Raw genomic sequence first — 18,023 nt, 5'->3', positions numbered from 1 at the left:
CAGCAGTGGCCGAGATTACAGCTATGTTGCGTTAGCATGTAGCTGCTTAATAGTTAGTAGTATGTTAACATTAGATTGTAGTGGAACGAATCAGCACTTTCTACCATCAAAAATCGCAGATAAAGGCTTCTGAACCAAACGCTACACAATCGGACATATTTCAGCAGTAATGTGACCCGGAATTGGGGAGAATTTAACAACATTGGCAGCCAAGATGACATTGTTTACTGCCATTAGCCATGTACTTACTTTAGTTAGCAGTTAACAATAATAGAATAGAGCAGCAAATAGAGGCTTTTAAACCAAATACTACCAACAGAAAATGTTTCAGGAGGAATGTGACCCGGAATTGGGGAGAATTTAACGACACCGTCAGCCAAGGTGACATATTTTACTGCCGTTACCATGTAGTTACATGGGACAATGTTAACACCGCAGTGGTTTAAAAAAAAAAAACTGCAGTCCTGCCTACTTGGAGCAGATGACCAATCTTAAAAGGCCGACTTAGAGTTGCGTAAGACTTAGCTGAGAGTAGAAAAAACTGTTGAAACTGGAGTGTTCAGAATAGTTGGAAATCTAAACGTTTTAGCTCATAGGGATTTGTCTAAAATACGTTTACATCATTATTTGAACAACATTATAACGTTGTAGATATGACAGAAAACATGGAAAAGCATAATTAATACTGGGGGTGGGGAAAATCGTATTTATTATTTTTTTATTAAATTTTTTAAATCAATTGTTTTCCCTAGAATCATTATTTTTTTCTTCTACTTTTTTGTACCAATGATTCACCTAAATATTTTCTGTTTATAAGGTACCGCTGACAGCGAAAACATGTACATCATATCTGTTTCCAGCAAAACAGAGCAAAAGCATAAAATGCAATGTACTTCATTACAAATACAATGTGATTGTATTCTTTTTTAAGAAAACAATTAGTTTTTAGAAATGTCTCATGATATATTGTCTCTTAAGGTGTATTATTCAACTTCTGTTTTTATTAAAGAAGGAAATTGCAATACTATCGAATCGCAATACTTCTAGAATCGCAATGAATGAAAATCGCGATACAAATCGAATTGGCATCCATGTATCGTTAATGAATCAAATCGGGACAAAGGCATATTGTCCCAGCCCTAATGAATATAAATATAAATCACCTCTCAATTAGTTAGTCTTACAGTGGTGATCCATTTGTCCGTGCAACGCTTCATCAAAAGCCGGCCGATGCCCATCTTTATGCAAATGAATCCATTGAACACGACGCGACTATCCAGTACAAGTAGACGAAAATCTTTCAAACTAACCTTTGTCGATCTGAAATGAAGACAGATTCAGCAACTGCAGGGCCTATTTCTCGCTTAAAATGTTTTCAGAAACACGTTTCTGTGAACTATTTTCATAATATATGAGATTGTATTCCGTCCGAGCCGCCATGACAGTGGCTTGAAATTCTCGCGCAACCAGACCCACGTGACACGTTCGTCCAATCAGCTGCCGGTCAAGGGAGTGGATCATCAACCATGGATGTATGACGTTGCGACACCACGCTTCAGTCGTGTCGCAAAAATGGATTTGTACCATTAGTCTTGGAAATCTAACTGGCTTTTTCATTCCTCGAAAACCCCGCCGCAGCCAGAGCAGGCAGGACTGAGTCTGGGCCGACACCTGATGCCCTCCTCCTGGCACCGAGAGCCACTGAAAGATTCCTCAGGCCTGTGAAAGCAGCCGGCTGTGCACAGGGTTCAAAGATTTAACAAATTCCAGGGCAGCTCTCAGGGGACAGTGACTTTGTGAACGGCCACACAGAACCAAAAATCCTCCAAATATGTAAGAATAGACTCCCTAAACTTATCAAGGACCAAACATGTTCTATCCATGAATACGCTTGGATGAAATGCTGTATGGATATAGTTATTTATAGTTATATATTATGTTTTGCAATATTATTTTGATAAGCAACATGTAACTCAGTACTAGAAATACTAACATCTTAGCTTATTGCAACAATTTTATTTGAGTAATAAATATTATAATGTAACAACTGGGTGCAACTGCAATGGTTAAGACTACACTTGCAATAGTCCATAAAGTGATGGCTTATGGCCATATGCAGAATAGATGATGAGGAAAAAACAATATGCAATCTGGGACTAAAAAACTTCCTATTGGGGTGGGAAGCTGGGTACTAATGGTGTGTGTGTGTGTGTGTGTGTGTGTGTGTGTGTGTGTGTGTGTGTGCGCGTGGGGCCTGTCCAGATGGATGGAGAGCCAATATGGACAGAGTGGGGTCATAACAGAAACCAGAGCATCAAAGCAGAGAGGGCCGATTCCAGAAACTTGGCACTTTCAAGTAGCACTTATCCAGGGGTATCATATAAACTTAACCATGCTGTCAGAATGGCCGCCTGGAAGGAAATGAGTTGAGGGTCAAGACCCTGAAAGCACAAGTCAAACGTCGCCGGCCATGGCACACAGAGAGTCACAAGGTAAGCCGCACAGCCACAGCCTTGGCGTGCCAGATGGCTCTAAAATCTGAGTCGCCGGCTGATGGAAATTTCTGAGGACCCACGTCCTGTCTCAGCCCCCTCCGAGAGAGCGGCAGACTGATACATAAGTAACAGGGCAACTGTCACAGGACGACCACACACCACTTTGGACCAATTTTCTTCCATTTATCTTCCCACTTAATCCAAAAACTAACTAACTGTCAGAATAAAAAAAAAAAAAAGGAAAACAAATTTGGCAACAAAGATGTGATGCCATATGTTTCATTTCTACAAAACTAAATTTGTTCAGTAGCATGTTCGTGATTGGAAAACTTTAAAATAGTTAATATTTGCTTCACAGTGTTTTCAGGCTTCACTTCCAGCCAGCTCAGATACAACTGTGTGAACACTTTAAAGTCATTAACCACACAGACAAAAAAAAAGTAGGCCATAATGATGCATCACTACTTTGCTCCAATATCACCATGGTAACAAAAGTAACAAATAATTTATCTAACACATATCTTTTGCGCACATTATCTCTCCACTCATATCAAGCTCACTGCATATTAAGCAACCCTCGCTTCCAGTCATTTTTACCAACAGCCTCGCTTGAACTGTAACACTGTAACTGTCAGCTGCTACTAAGTGTCTGATGGATGTGTTATGTCTGCCATGTTGGTTACTAGAAGAATTAGGCTGGCTTTATTGCAAATTACAAGATAATTTCTTGACTTTTAGAAGCGGCCGATGCATTGCACGAGTCTTTTATAACTCCCCCCTCAGCCCCGTTTGCAGTTGAGAGTGAAATATTGTTAATGACTGTTTTTGGTTAAGGCCCCTTGACTGACAAGATAGGATTGAGGAGTCTTGCAGAGTCTGCTCTCATTCAAAGACCCACTGAACATCCAAAGGTTCAGTCAGCGACATGAAACTCAAAGTAGTCACAGCGAGTAGGTAGTTGCCTGGCTTGGCTGCATTACTCATTACACTAACATTTCTTCAAAGCCTTACGCTCTTATCAAGTCATAAACACCATTATGAATGACAATCTGCAAGTTAGGGCCTTTCACACCTGAAAGTCTGAACGAAGGTCCGGACCATACACAGTATATAATTGACCAACAGAGCCCGTTGCTCTGGACGGAGACCAGTGAAGGCTATTAGAAGCACTTTTCCGGTGATGGCCAGCTTTACTGCGCAGCCTCCAACTGAGAGAGACAGCGTAAATGTGACGTGAGCAACGTGTCTGAAAGTTGTAAGTCTTCTGGTAGCTGTGCCAAGAGAAATCCTAATCATTCCCAATCTTACAGAGAAGGAGAGTGTAAGTATATGTAAGGAGATAACATGGGCGCAGGCTAATTATTGCTAACTAAAATGCTAGTTAACATTAGTAATTAATCCTAAACAGCTCATGTAAGTCGAAACTTCCTGCAAGCTTATCCTGTACTATATGGTAATTCCTCTACTATGTGACACAATTGTTAGCCTATTTTTACAAAAACGTTTGCTACGGAGCCATAACGTGAGGTACAAGGTAATGGAGCCTTTTATACATTGTTGTGTTTCTTTAGAACTAAACAATGGACAAATAGAGTCTTTAAACGCTTCAGATGTAAAGTTATTCGCTGTCAAGTGGCACCAAAATGAATGCTAGTCAGTGGAAAGCTAACGGGAGGTGATGGCCAGGTAGCAACAAAATGGCGCCATAGGAGGTTCGAGTTCTGAAGCGAAGCTTACCCCCTTGGTCCGGACCAAGGGTCATGTTATTGTTACATTGTATACATTTGATCCGGTTAGTTTTGGTTTCACACAGCGGTTAAGCAAGCACACTGAAGAACTAAACGTGACATAACTACGTACTGTCGTCATCACATACGTGAGCCGCGTCTCCCGATACTTGACATTGTTTTTTTGCGGACAGGCTCCCCCATCCCCTCGTATCCTCTCTCTGGTGTCTGAAGTATTGGGAGATTTTCCAACTGACTCCTGCTCTCACCACCTTTTTGTTGTTGCTGTTGCAGCGTTGCGAAGCAAGATACAGGAACTTTACTTTAGTTTTGAGGAGCTGCAGCATTTAGTCAGAGACAAACCAACTAGGGCCTGGCAATATGGAGAAAAACAAATATCACGATACTCTTGACCGAATGATACTCTCGATGTCGATACTGCGACGATATTGTAGGATTGACAATTGGTGCTTTAACAAAATATTATTTGCACAATAAGATTTTTTGATAAACAATCTTTAGAAATTTCGATTTAATGACTAAGCGTGTAAAGGCAAATAACAAAATAGCTAGAACAGTCTCAGAAAATTACATCACTTTACTCTAATGCAGCCTTTAAAACCAGGAAAAGACAACACTTACCATATTACGATATTACAATATCCAAAATCTAAGACGATATTTAGTCTCATATCACGATATTGATATAATATCTATATATATTGCCCAGCCCTAAAACCAACCCGTTCTCACTCCCAACTCTTGGTCAGTGGCTGTCAGCGTCAGATACCGACGCAAAAATCACCCTCTAGCGTCAGTACGGGACGCACCGGGCACAGCAGCAGCTCGACCGTAAGATGACATAGTATTAAGAGCGACAACGGTAGCGAGTAGTATGAAAGACTGAACATCTGCATAGTGGGGTTGGTTGGGGTGGTGGATGGGTCAGACAACACAGGACTTTCACCCGGGAGACCGGGGGTTTGTGTCCCGTTCTTGTCCTGCGTGTCACTGAAACGTACATTTTGTAACCCCACCCACGATTTTCCTAAACCTAACGGTCCCATTCTTGTGCAGCAGTCAGTTAAACGTACGTCCCGACCCAGAGTGTGAAAAAGTGACGCCAAGAGTCCCAACAAAGCGCGTGTAAATATCACGCCTAGAGTCCCGACCCAGAGCGTAAAAAAGTGACACCAAAGTCCCGACTGAGCGCATCTAAATATGCCGCTAAAGGAGATGTTTGCGTCAATAACAAACGCCAAAGGCACCTGACCAAAAGTCGCTTGTTGACGCGATGGGAGTGAGAATGTGTTAGACAAACCTACACTGTACATTTACTACCACTTAACAAGTAAACTGCTAATTTATTCTCTGCTCAGATAGCTGCCAGCTGGCTGCTCTGAGTGCATTCACCATCACTGTCTCTCATGTACACGCTAAGAGCTAATCCTTAAAGGAGCTATGCTTCTCTTATAACAAGGCAATAGCCTGCCAGAACTTCCTGTATTTGGTCCGAAACTCCAAACCATCCCAAAAAATGCTTTCACAGTAGAAAACGAACCGGACCATGGTTCAGTTTGATCCGGACCGAGACTACCTCTACTGGTCCGACTAAATTTCGTCTGTCGGCGGTTCGGGATCACACTTAAAAATTTGGAAGTCCGGACCAAACGAGGTACAGTAGGTGTGAAAGCACCCTTGGATAGTTTTATTATTTGTGATTAAAATAGTCCACCTCTACAAATACAGCAATGATGCTGTCAAAGGAAGAAAAGCCCCTTCCCCCTATCTAATCTCTGGCTTATCCCTCAGGTCTGCTGTCTACACACTTCAAACCTTCAGTCACCAGCTCAACCTGAGGCCTCCTGCTCAAAGCCATTACACCACGCACAATGGCTCGTCAAGGTGTCTTATTTCTGAGTCACATTCTTGGATGAATGCTATCCTGAAATCAAATCATGTGGAAATGAACACACAATAGGGGGTCTCTGTCCATGTTGATTGGTAGATGTGAGTATTTAAAATTTTGAACAGTGCAAAAGCAGACAGGAAGTTTCAACAAACTGTGCGTACACAGTACCAGTTAAAAGTTTGGACAAACTTTCTCATTCACGTGAATGGGAAAGTGTGTCCAAACTTTTGACTGGTACTGTACATTTACACAGTGGTGGAAGGTACATTTACTACTTAGTACTGTACTTAAGTACCATTTTGAGTAACTTGTACTTAGGGTTGGGCATCGTTTTGATTTTTAACAATTGATTCCAAATTCCGATTCTTCCTTTCGATTTCGGCTCTTAACGGTTTTCGATTCCGATTTTTTGAAGGGGGGGAAGAGAGTTGAACTGGGTCACATGCTTGTTTTACAGATCAGATGTACATTTTATTTTGATTCAATGGTGATTTACAGTATTTTTCAATGTAAACTAAAGTCAAACTTTAGAGCAGTGTTTTTTCAAATGGGGGTACGTGTAACCCCAGGGGTACTTTGGAATACTGCTGGGGGTACGTGACATTTCTTTTTAATATGTTAATTTCAAAATATCAGTCATAACAGAGTATAATAATACATTAATTTCGTCATGGATTTTAAACATTTGAAGTAGCATTTAAGTGTTTTTCAGTTATAGATTTGTTGTTTAGTAAATCAGACAGTGGTGGTGCAGTGCTGTAATGTGCCTCTTTGCATAGCCTTGTTTTTTCTACCAAAAAATGCTTTGTGCTGGTCAGTGGGTACTACTTGGGTCACAGATTATTTCACAGGGGGTACATTATTGAAAACAATTTCAGAACCACTGTTTTAGAGCGCCGCTCTCTGTGCTCCATGGCTGCAACATAACAAGCGCCTGGAGGTACGATGGCCGCTATGGGAACCAAAAGTTGCTCGTGTTAAATTTGGAACCAATGATCGGATTCGAAACCAAATTTTCCAAACGATTCCAATAAAAAAACGATTCCATTGGAATCATCATTTTTGAAACGATTCTAAGTTTGAACCGGTTCTCGATGCCCAATTATACTTGTACTTTACTTGAGTATTTCTTCCATTTTATGCTACTTTACTACTCCACTATATTTTGGAGGCAAATATTGTACTTTTGACTTCACTACATTTATTTCATAACATTAATTTCGAGTTACTTTGCAGATAGATTATTAATATAAAATATACATCAACTAAATGTTTTATTATAGTTTAAGCCACCCAGCAGTATATAAAGTAATTACAATTAGCCTCAACTTTACCAGCTACAACATTAAAGTGATGAGCACATTAATGCATCACTAATTATAATTCAGTAATTAAATATAATTTATTTTGAAATGATCCATTGTGCATAATGATAATAATATTTTCGGTACTTTAAGTATATTCTGATGCTAGTACTTTTGTACTTTTTACTTGAGTATGATTTTAAATGCAGGACTTTGGACTTGAGAATTTTTTCCAACACTGCAGATACATAAGAATAACATCTGTCTCATTCCAAGCACCATAGGATTGTTTAGATATCTATTTTTAGGTTCTGTTCTTGTTTAGTCAGCGACAATTGGTACCATAATCAGTGAAGGGACATCCTACACGTTGTGTCCAACAGGAAACTTGAACGCACTATTTCCAAATCATTTCCTCTGTTCAGCTTGTTTTCTGTGTGTGTTTTTCGATATGTAGCAATATTTCTAATGAAACCGTCTCTTATGAAATAATCTCACTGATAGCCTTCCCGGCACTGACTCCAACTGTCAAGAGTGAGCGCTTTTGGATATTATCACCAATACATGTTTCGCTTGCAGAAAGCAATCTCATTGATATGTCCAAAAGCCCCCACAGTCATTTGGTATTGAGCTGTTGTGGTGGATGTCAGGACTCAATACAAACCTGAAACCCAGCACACCTAACACTGCCATGCAAAGACAGATGGCATCCTTCAATAGTGATCAACATTAGGGTTCCCTCCACACCTGTTCACCTTCTTATGCTTCTTTTAAAATGAGAATAATTGTATTTGGATATCATTTACCAAAGAATAAAGATGTCACATTAGATGTATACATGCTTGTCTGATACATTGTTTCCAGAACTAAACGATGACACGCTGTGTGAAACAAGCAAAAGTAGCTGTGAACATGTAAAAAATGGTAGGCCTGAGCCAAGCAGATAGTACTCGTATCAATACCCCTATCCTGTGGCCACGCTTCAGTACTTGTGAACGCGCCCGATCCCTGACTCCTGACTACGTTTGTCATCCCCCTGACTACGTTTGTCATCCCCCCGTAGGTCTTGGCTGTGTGGTTCGTTATCCAAGAAAAAATGAATAATTTTAGACCTTGTAACAGTCACCAGTCGTTCAGGTTTTGGAGATTCTGTTTATTGTGGTTTTCGGACGGCTGGTGAAGCTTCGGAGAGCATTTGTAATCTTGTTTTTGGGCGTATGTTAGTGAGTTAGTTTTTAGTTATTGTCACAAAATGCACATGCTGTGTGATTTTCTGATCTAAGATAACGCTTCTCAGTACTCGGACCTCGCCCCTAAAAACTGACATTTTCACTCAAAGAGAAAATGTTAGCTGCTGTAAGTAGCATTAAAGAATAAAACGTTTAACAATTTAAAGCCAAAATTTAGTTTTGAATGGATTTCATTTTTTTAAAATATTTTTTTAAATGACATACTTTGGGAAATCATAGAAAATCAAAAATACCATTGTACATCATAATACGTAAAGAGGGAAGATTAATCTTAAAAATCTGTCAACTTGTAGCTCCCCTCAGGTGCCAAGTGAAGGTTGGGGCTCGGGATTTAAACTTGCAACGTTCCACCTCTCTAAACCTAAACTGATGACCACATGACAACCGTTATATCAGGAGTGGCAACAACTGTTGTGTATGGTTACGAGTTGGGTTTAGCAATACAAATAAAAAAAAATAGAAAAACCTAAACAGGAAATAGAAAACACAAACCTAAAACACCAGTTTCCTTACATTCCTAGAAATCCTCCAAAAAATGAATACCAAGAACAGGACGTGCATGCAGTCTTCACTGCGTCACTGCGTTTCCATTCTGCTGTTTGGTAGCTTGACAACGGTTGCTTTGTTGCCTCTCACACACACACACACACACAAGATGCTCAAACCTTGATGTTAGATGTACTGTGACGACCACGAGGTTGAGAATTACTGGTGAATTATGTCATTCTGCAAGATGTTACATCTATGCACGGTTTAAAAACCGTCACGCGTATTCCACTGCAGATAAACCATGAAAAGCATGACGCTATGAATGACGGTATCAATTAAGGGTACTGTGATGTTGATGGTTGTTGCAACGGAGGTTGGAGTGTAAATAGCACTGTGACCTACATTTTCTTACTTTGATACACAAAATGAAGTTAGCAAATGACCATGTGGCGTTTTCGTGAAATGTGTGGTTTAAACGTAACGTATATATATATATATATATATATATATATATATATATATATATATATATATATGTGTATGTATATATATATATCATATTTACATTCTTGTATTTTCATAGTCATAGTTAATATTTAATAAGCTATTGCACCGTTCTCTTTTGCAGTACTACCATTGCACACACTCTACCATAGCACATTTAACGCTTCAAATTTCTGTGAGTGATTTTTATAACTTTATATAACTCTTTAAATTTCTGTGAGTGATTTTTATGTATGTGAGATATATGTGTGTATGTGTTTGTTGTGTTATGGTTGTCTAAGCTACTGGATGCCTAAAATTTCCCTCGGGATGAATTAAGTATCTATCTATCTATCTATCTATCTATCTATCTATCTATCTATCTATAGCAGTGATGGAAGAAGTATTCAGACCCTTTACTAAATTGTTTAATCAGCTAATCATATCAGCTGGACTCGTAGGCAGTTATATTGTTGGGTAGTTTAATTTATAATAAAACTACATGTGTTTTGTGTGCAAAAATCTTAATTTGTGGAGTAACTAGTAAGTAAAAGCTGTCAGATTAATATGTAATGGAGTACAAAGTACAATATTTCCATACATGAAAAGTAAAGACCCAAGTAAAGTACAAGTACCTCAAATTTGTGCTTAAGTACGGTACTTGAGTAAATGTACTTAGTTACATTCCACCACTGGGTTTAAGTCAGGGAAACTCCCCGTACATTTTGTTTTCCTTCACATCCGCCTACCAACAGCTGTGCAAACAAACATGTAAACATGGATGTTAGGTTTTACATAAAACCACACATACAATGGGTCCGTCAAGCACATGCAAACACACACACACACACACACACACACACACACACACACACACACACACACACACACACACACACACACTCACATGACTCATCCTCACTTATCCTTCCATCTGTTGAAAGTGTCATACACACATGCGCACAGTTACTTAAAGCTGGCTACAGGAGAACTGGGAAGTAAGCTAGGTGTGACTGGATCAAAGTGAATTGTTGGTTTGGCTGGCAGAATGGAGACTATCTTTCAAGGGAGACTGGTTCAACGGTTAGGCCCCAGATGGTTGCACACCTGTGGGCCTCAAAAAAAAAAAAAAAAAAAAAAAAAAAAAAAAACAGCCCCTAAAATTCTCCAGAGCTCCAGGACGCATATTCATAAAGCTTCTAAGGGCTGGAATCTGATCCATCTACAGTATGACCACAGGCCAGGTTACACACTGAAGACAACATGGGACCTAGACTAGTCTAGTCTAGAAAAGAAAACACTTTAAATGCAAAAAAAAAAAAAAAAAATATATATATATATATATATATATATATATATATATATATATATATATATATATATTAAAATGTGATGACTCTGATTTGAAACTGAAAACAAACCTTGATATATTACCATTGCACTGAACTGCTTTGCACTATATTTATATTTAATTCTTAAATTTCAGACTATACTGATGTTGCACTATTCCTTCCCTCTCTTCAATTATTGTATTTTTTTTGTAATTTTGTAAATTCTATTGTATTGTTATACTGTATACTTAACAGCATTTTTTATATATATATTTCTTACTGTCCTTTCTGTTTTTATTTATTTATATGTTAAGTAAGTGTTGTACTTTGAGAGCAAAGATTAACTGGAGTCAAATTCCATGTTAGTTTACGCAAACCTGGCCAATAAAGCTGATTCTGAATTCTGAATTCCCTAGTCTGTCCCTCAAAACAGCAACACAAACACAACTCTCAACTGCTCATGCTTGGCTTCTGTTGTGAAAATCTATCCATACATATGCCAAATGTAAACACTATTCTGGGCATTGTTTTCACTATATACAGTAAGTCTGACGCTACGTTCTTCCATTGTGTCGTTATAAATCACCACCAGCGATAACGCACACAAAAAACATGACTCCGAAGCAGCACAGGTGGTTGAGCTGATGTGCCATATGGTGGAAGTTACGATGCATGTATTGGGTTTGGGCTTCAGCCCATCGTGGTGAATTTTTCAAAGAAAATCAATTAGTAGTTTGGACAGTTTAATTGTGCCAGTGATTATCACTCTTTGTGCTTTTACACCTGCGGCAGTGTGTGGAGATAATTGGTCTCAATGGAGTGTGTGCATCACACTCCAGCGTTTACCCCACATTGTGAAACAGTTTAGACATTGATGGGCACAGCATCACAGTAGGGCTGAGCGAATTTGGGGAGAAATTGCGATTAGCTAATATATATATATCCACAATATTCGCTGTGACACAGATAAAACATGTCACGGAGCATTATAACATGAGACACCATCAAAACTGTTCTATATACTTGAGAACATGGATATGAATTGCCAGCAATAAGTGTTTTTTTTCTTTAAATAAGCATGGAACATTGAACAGTGAAACACAGAACATTTATCACAAAGGCTAAAGTTATAATAATAAAAAAAACAATTCCAATTAAAAAAAAATAATAATAATAGTACTTTCCTGTGAAGTGAAATTTCCTAGCAGCATCTACATATTGCACCTTCTACCATCATGTTAAACAAAGTAATACAAAAAATAAATTTGAGTTTGAATTTCTGTAAACAATCTGTGATATGTAACATTATTCCAGCATTTCTCTTATGAAAAAGCAGTAGGCCTAAATATAATAATAAAAAGAGGAATAACATTTTTTTTAAACCAAATGTTCACCCCGCCTTCACGACTATCTAATCGCATTATTTCAAATCGTGATTTCGATTTGAAAACGAATAATCGTTCAGCCCTGTCGGTATCTCAGAAATGGCGGATTGAGTTGATGAGATGAATCCTAATCTTATCACTGATGTAAATCCATTTCACCAATATACCTCAGATATAGTTGCCGACTGTTTCATCTCAAACTAAAGGCCTTTTTATGCTTCTGCGTAGAATCGACGGCGTACCCCGACTCATTTCCTGGTTCTCCTTCTCCATAAACAACATGAAATCAAGGAGAGGGTTAACTTCTCCTGCTCCAGATGTCCCACCGTGGTCAGAAAGAAGAGGGGAGACACTTCGGTTCTCTCACTAAGACTCTAGAGTCGCTACTCGCTCCAAAGCTAATCGCCGTCACTCTCTCACTTCTCCCTCACTCTACCACGTTTATCTGTGTTTTTTGCCCCCAATGGTGCCGTTGGGAGACACTGGTTATGGTTATGGTTAGGGTTAGGGTTAAAAGGTTAGGGTTAGGTGCCTTGAAGGCAGCGGTCGCAGCGCTGCCTGGAAGGAGCTCTTGGGGGCAAAAAACACCATTGAATTTATGGACAATAATCTTGATTTGTAGGAAATTTTACCTAATTTTTGATTCAAAACAAAAAAAGCAGAAATTATGAAATAATTAGAGGAAATGTGTGTTGATGGATAATCAGAGACTTCAATGTTCAAAATTTAGTCAGAATACAGTTTTGAAACCATTAAAAAATTTTGAAACCATTTCAATTTTTTTTTAACCATTTCAATTTTTTTTTAAACGCTAAAACTTGAATAAAACATGAAAAAAGAAAAATTAAGAGTAGTGATCATGAATTGTAAGTGTGAAGAGTTGTTGTATTGTATTTATTGTTTTTTAAGTCATTAACCTGCTAGGGACTGCAGATGAAAATTAGCCTGTATGGCTAAATCTGGCACATTTACATGTTGGACATTGTACTCATGTTGATTAATATGCACTGTCCCATTAAATAAAGAAATCTTAAAAAAAAAAAAAAAAAAAAAGCATTGTATGGAATCCATCTAATTTTTGGGTAAAAGAATACTTTTTTAAATGGGTCAAATTGGACCCGAGGATAACATGAGGGTTACAATCAAATTGCTTTTAATGTTTCAAGAAAAGGAGAACAAAAAATGAGAGAGAAAGTCATTATTGTTTCAGCAGCAGACTTATTTTTAAACTTCAGTACATAACACCTTCTCAATAGGGCTACATTAGATTAACACATCACGGCTACATGAAACAAACTATAGAGAACACTTTTTTTATCTTCCCATATTTTCCTCTCAAACAATATCTAACTGATTTCTGTAAAGTCGCGTTCTGATTGATCCAAAGACATCTCTCCCTGTTGAAATAGGCAGCTCGGTTGACGGTGGAACAGTGTGGCAAAGAAGAGGGCAGAGGGGAGTCACAGTTATAGTACAGTATAGGGCTGCACAATTAATCACAATTTTATTGAAATCGCAATATGGACTAGTGCAATATCCAAATTGCAGGGGGAGGGGCAAAATATGTGTCAAACCATTCTAAAATGAAATATTGTGGTGCTGCAGAGACGTCTCGGCCTACAAATCCTATCTTACAGACTAAAGAAAAAAAATTATGATCATTCCCTCCAATATCGTGAATCATATTACAATCGCAATATCAGTCAAAAAAAAAATCCCAATTACATATTTTCCTCATATATCGTGCAGCCATAGTACAGTATGTACATTCCATCATAAATAATGTCCCAACAGTTCATAGACAGCTACTACACATGGTCAGGACGCCACTGCTGGCAAGGACAACAGCTACATACACAGCTAAGTACAATTCAAAGGTAGATTTGTAACTTTAATCAAATACATTCAATTGTGTCCATTGCAGATATTTAATGTACAATCAAATTGCTTCATTTTTTTAAAGATTATTTTTGGGTGCTTCTGTCCCTTTATTTCAGAGTGACAGTGGCTGGACAGGAAAGGTGGGAGAGAGATGGGGGATGACACGCAGCATAGGGCCACAGGTCGGACTCAAACCCGCGCCGCCGTAAAGGACTCCGCCTACATGGGGCGCACGCTCTTACTGGGTGAGCTAGAGGTCGCCCTGATCAAATTGCTTTCTATGTGTCATTAAAGGAGTACTCCGGTGATTTAGTATTGCACTTTTATAAACTTGGGTGGCTCAGATAAAATAAAATAAAAAGACTTTAAATTTTTAAATTTAAATTAGCAGATGCTGAGATATCCTGACTTTCAGCCTCCAGTCTCTGGAAGCCTACATTTCCCATAATGAAAGAGGATAGCACCTGCCATTAGACTGCCCTGCCTTCTAAATGCCCACGACTTTAAAACCCCACACCTCCAGTTTGGATCGCAGGCTTTACGCTAAACATTTAAATGTTGTGCCCAAAAGGGAATACCCTTTATGACATCATCAGGGTTACTCTTTTAAAGACTTTGGAAAGCTCCTTACAGCCACTGTACATATACTGTACACAACTGTTTTCAGGGGCTGAGTATACTTCTCATTAGGTCCTCACAATAAATAGAAATTAAATGTTTATAAAAAAAATGTACCATCATTGCGATGTCCATTTGTGCGATGAACACATTGTGAAAGACACTCAGGGATTTAGGGATATACTTTAGGGAGTATCAGTAAAAAACTGCACTTTACAATGCAACTATATACTGTATATATATATTTTTAAATGGTGCCTTTCGTATTCATACATAAAGTGTTTGAAAATAATTTCTTTTCCAGTTTTTTTTTATTCAAAAAGCAATCTGTTGCATTTTAGCATACATTGAAAGCAGCAGAACTTAATACTTGAACGTAAATCCATACCAATATTTGCTTATTTATTGCAAGTAACATGGTTATTGCGATATTCAGTGACGTTATCGCATATTTTCCTCATATTGGGAAGAAACTGCTTCTCTGACGAATAAAATGGCCTGCATGTGTAAAGTTGGTGGAGTGCCCCTTTACAAACCCCACAAAGTTTCTCGCTAGTCTCCTGATAGCATGAAAAGTTGTCTACAGATATTAATTGTGTGGATTGGGGGTTAATATTGGACCTGGGCCTATAGACAGAAAGAGGTTGGGGTTGGATCAGGACTAAAAGTACTGTCCCTTTCTCTTTAAACCAGTCACTGTAAGCCTATTGTACACATGTGATTCCCTACAAGCCCCTGAGCATGTCATGGTGAAACTGGTCTCTGACTGTTGCGTGTAGTTCAAATCAGATACAACATGTTTTAGATATTACAAATCCACATCACATTTTTCAAGCCTTTGGGTCTTCCCATTCATTCATTCATTCATTCATTTATTTTGCCCATATCAAGCCATGTACATATGGGTTGTTTCTTTAGCCTCACACTGCTTGACTAACCAGTACACTCACAATGGCATGTGAACACTGTTACTAAGGAGAGCATTAAAATGAATGCAGCAGTTCCATCTTAAGGTCAACAGTAGGTACTACAACAAGTAACAAAACATCTTTCACTCTTGGTCCTTCTTTCTATTTATAGGTTGGTTTCTCTCATATACAGACGCTCTTTTTCTGCTGCTTACGAAATTCAAACAAGAGGATATTCATTGTATGTGTTGTGATGCATCTGCAGGACAGTGGAATGAGGGAGAAAAGTATGCATTCTCTGCGTAGGAAAGCTCCGTCAGTGACACCATTGAGGGAGTTGCACTCGGAGGAATTTAAAAGGTCTGCATGTCATTGACCAGTGGGTTCCTGCGAGCTATGAGCCCAGTTTGTTTGTTGCAAATGGAGATTTAAAAAAAAAAAAAAAATCTTTGCCGCATGAAAGACAGGAAAACACATGTACTCATGCATAGATACACAAATATGTGCGTGCACGTGTTCACACACAAGTGCACGCACGTGCACAAATGCCGCGCTGTTTTGGGGCGGGATGTTTAAACCTCTCTTGGCACCTGATCAGACCGAGTTTCCCATGAAGTTTTCTGTGGAGTAAAAGTGACTTGAACTGATTGCAGCGGATAAGTGGCCTAAGCAAATAGCTCTTCCACTGTGACAAGGGAGTGGAGAGAGCAATTAGTCTGGTCTTGATATCTACAATTCCATAACCTTAGATAAACCTTCTTGATTACCCCATGAAACTGGACTTTCCTGAATGGCATGTCCTTGAGGAGAAATGAGGCCGTGTAAAGTGCAAGGCTGGCAAAAGTCCTGGAGTTCAGCTAGCTAAAACTTAGTGGCATGGGAACTATGCCAAGCATCCATATTATAAGTTGTGACAGAGATAGCTCTGGGAATAAAAGGCACACAGAAAGCATTTAAGTGCAAACAACGGTGGCACGCTGTTGGCAAGTAAAAGGTGTTGTCTGCCAAGACAAAGATGAGCGTACGCTTTTCTTAAATGCTTTTAAGCGTTGGCACCCAGTGATGAGAGTGAACTTAATGCCATTCCTAAGGCTTCAAAATGAGAGAGAAAGTCATCACTGATTCAGCAGCAGACTTTAGGCTGCAGTTAATGCTTCTTCTTTTTTTTAAACCTTAATAGGGCTACATTACATAACACATCACAGCTACATGAAACAAACTATAGAGAACACATCTTTTGTTTCTGTAAACTCGCGTTCTGATTGATCCACAGACATCTCTCCCTGTTAAAATAGGCAACTCGAGTGACGGTGGAACAGTGTGGCAAAGAAGAGGGCAGATGGGAGTCAGTTATAGTACAGTACAGTACAGTAGTGGTAGACCGATTATCTACCCTGGCCGATTATCGGGCGGTTTAGTTTTTTTGGCAGTTTACAGATTATCCGTATCGTTTTATTAGCCTGATAAAGTTAATGAATTAAAATCTGCGCTACTTTGGCTCGGCTACAGCTCTGTGTCCATCCCTCTGTTTCGGTTTCACTCACCACTGAGTCTGACTTCATGTCCCGCCCGCAACACTATCTGACTATCTTTTACTGTGTATTATGTTGAAAGTTTGGGTAACACTTTTTTTGAAGGTATCTACATAAGAGTGACATGACACTGTCATGACACATGAACCCTAACCCTAACCCTAACCATAACTTGTCACGACAAAACCAAATGACAGAAAGTTTCTAATTCATTAAATAATTGTTTAAAGCCTTTGAACAAAGTTTTGTGTTGGAGTTTGTAGCATTCCAAAATCTTAGTTTTGACTTTCATTTTCATTGTAAATGTATATCGGTTGCAAATATCGGTTATCTGTTTTCATTAACTACTAATAATCGGTATCTGCCTTGAAAAAACAGTATCGGTCGATCCCTACAGTACAGTAGCTACTGTAATGTCCCAACAGTTCATAGCCTCTTAGGTCACAAGACAGCTAATACACATGGTCACAGCTGGCAAGGACACCAGCTACATACACAGCAAAGTACAGTAGAACACAGTGCAGTCAAGTATGATCTAAGCAGGAGTCAAGCAGACTCCTACACACACAGTTGGTGCCTGGTACAGTACACCACAGTGTGGCTCAGACTGTCTGGGTTGGGGACAGACTGCAGCAAACAGACACAACACACTACGGAACATTACCATTTTCAGGATGGAAAAAATAAGACTATTACATTGCAGTATGG

This window comes from Perca flavescens, chromosome 8 (assembly GCF_004354835.1).
Source record: "Perca flavescens isolate YP-PL-M2 chromosome 8, PFLA_1.0, whole genome shotgun sequence".
NCBI classification, from domain to species: Eukaryota; Metazoa; Chordata; class Actinopteri; order Perciformes; family Percidae; genus Perca; species Perca flavescens.
The sequence above is the reverse complement of the archived record's forward strand: the minus strand, read 5'-3'. Positions refer to the sequence as shown.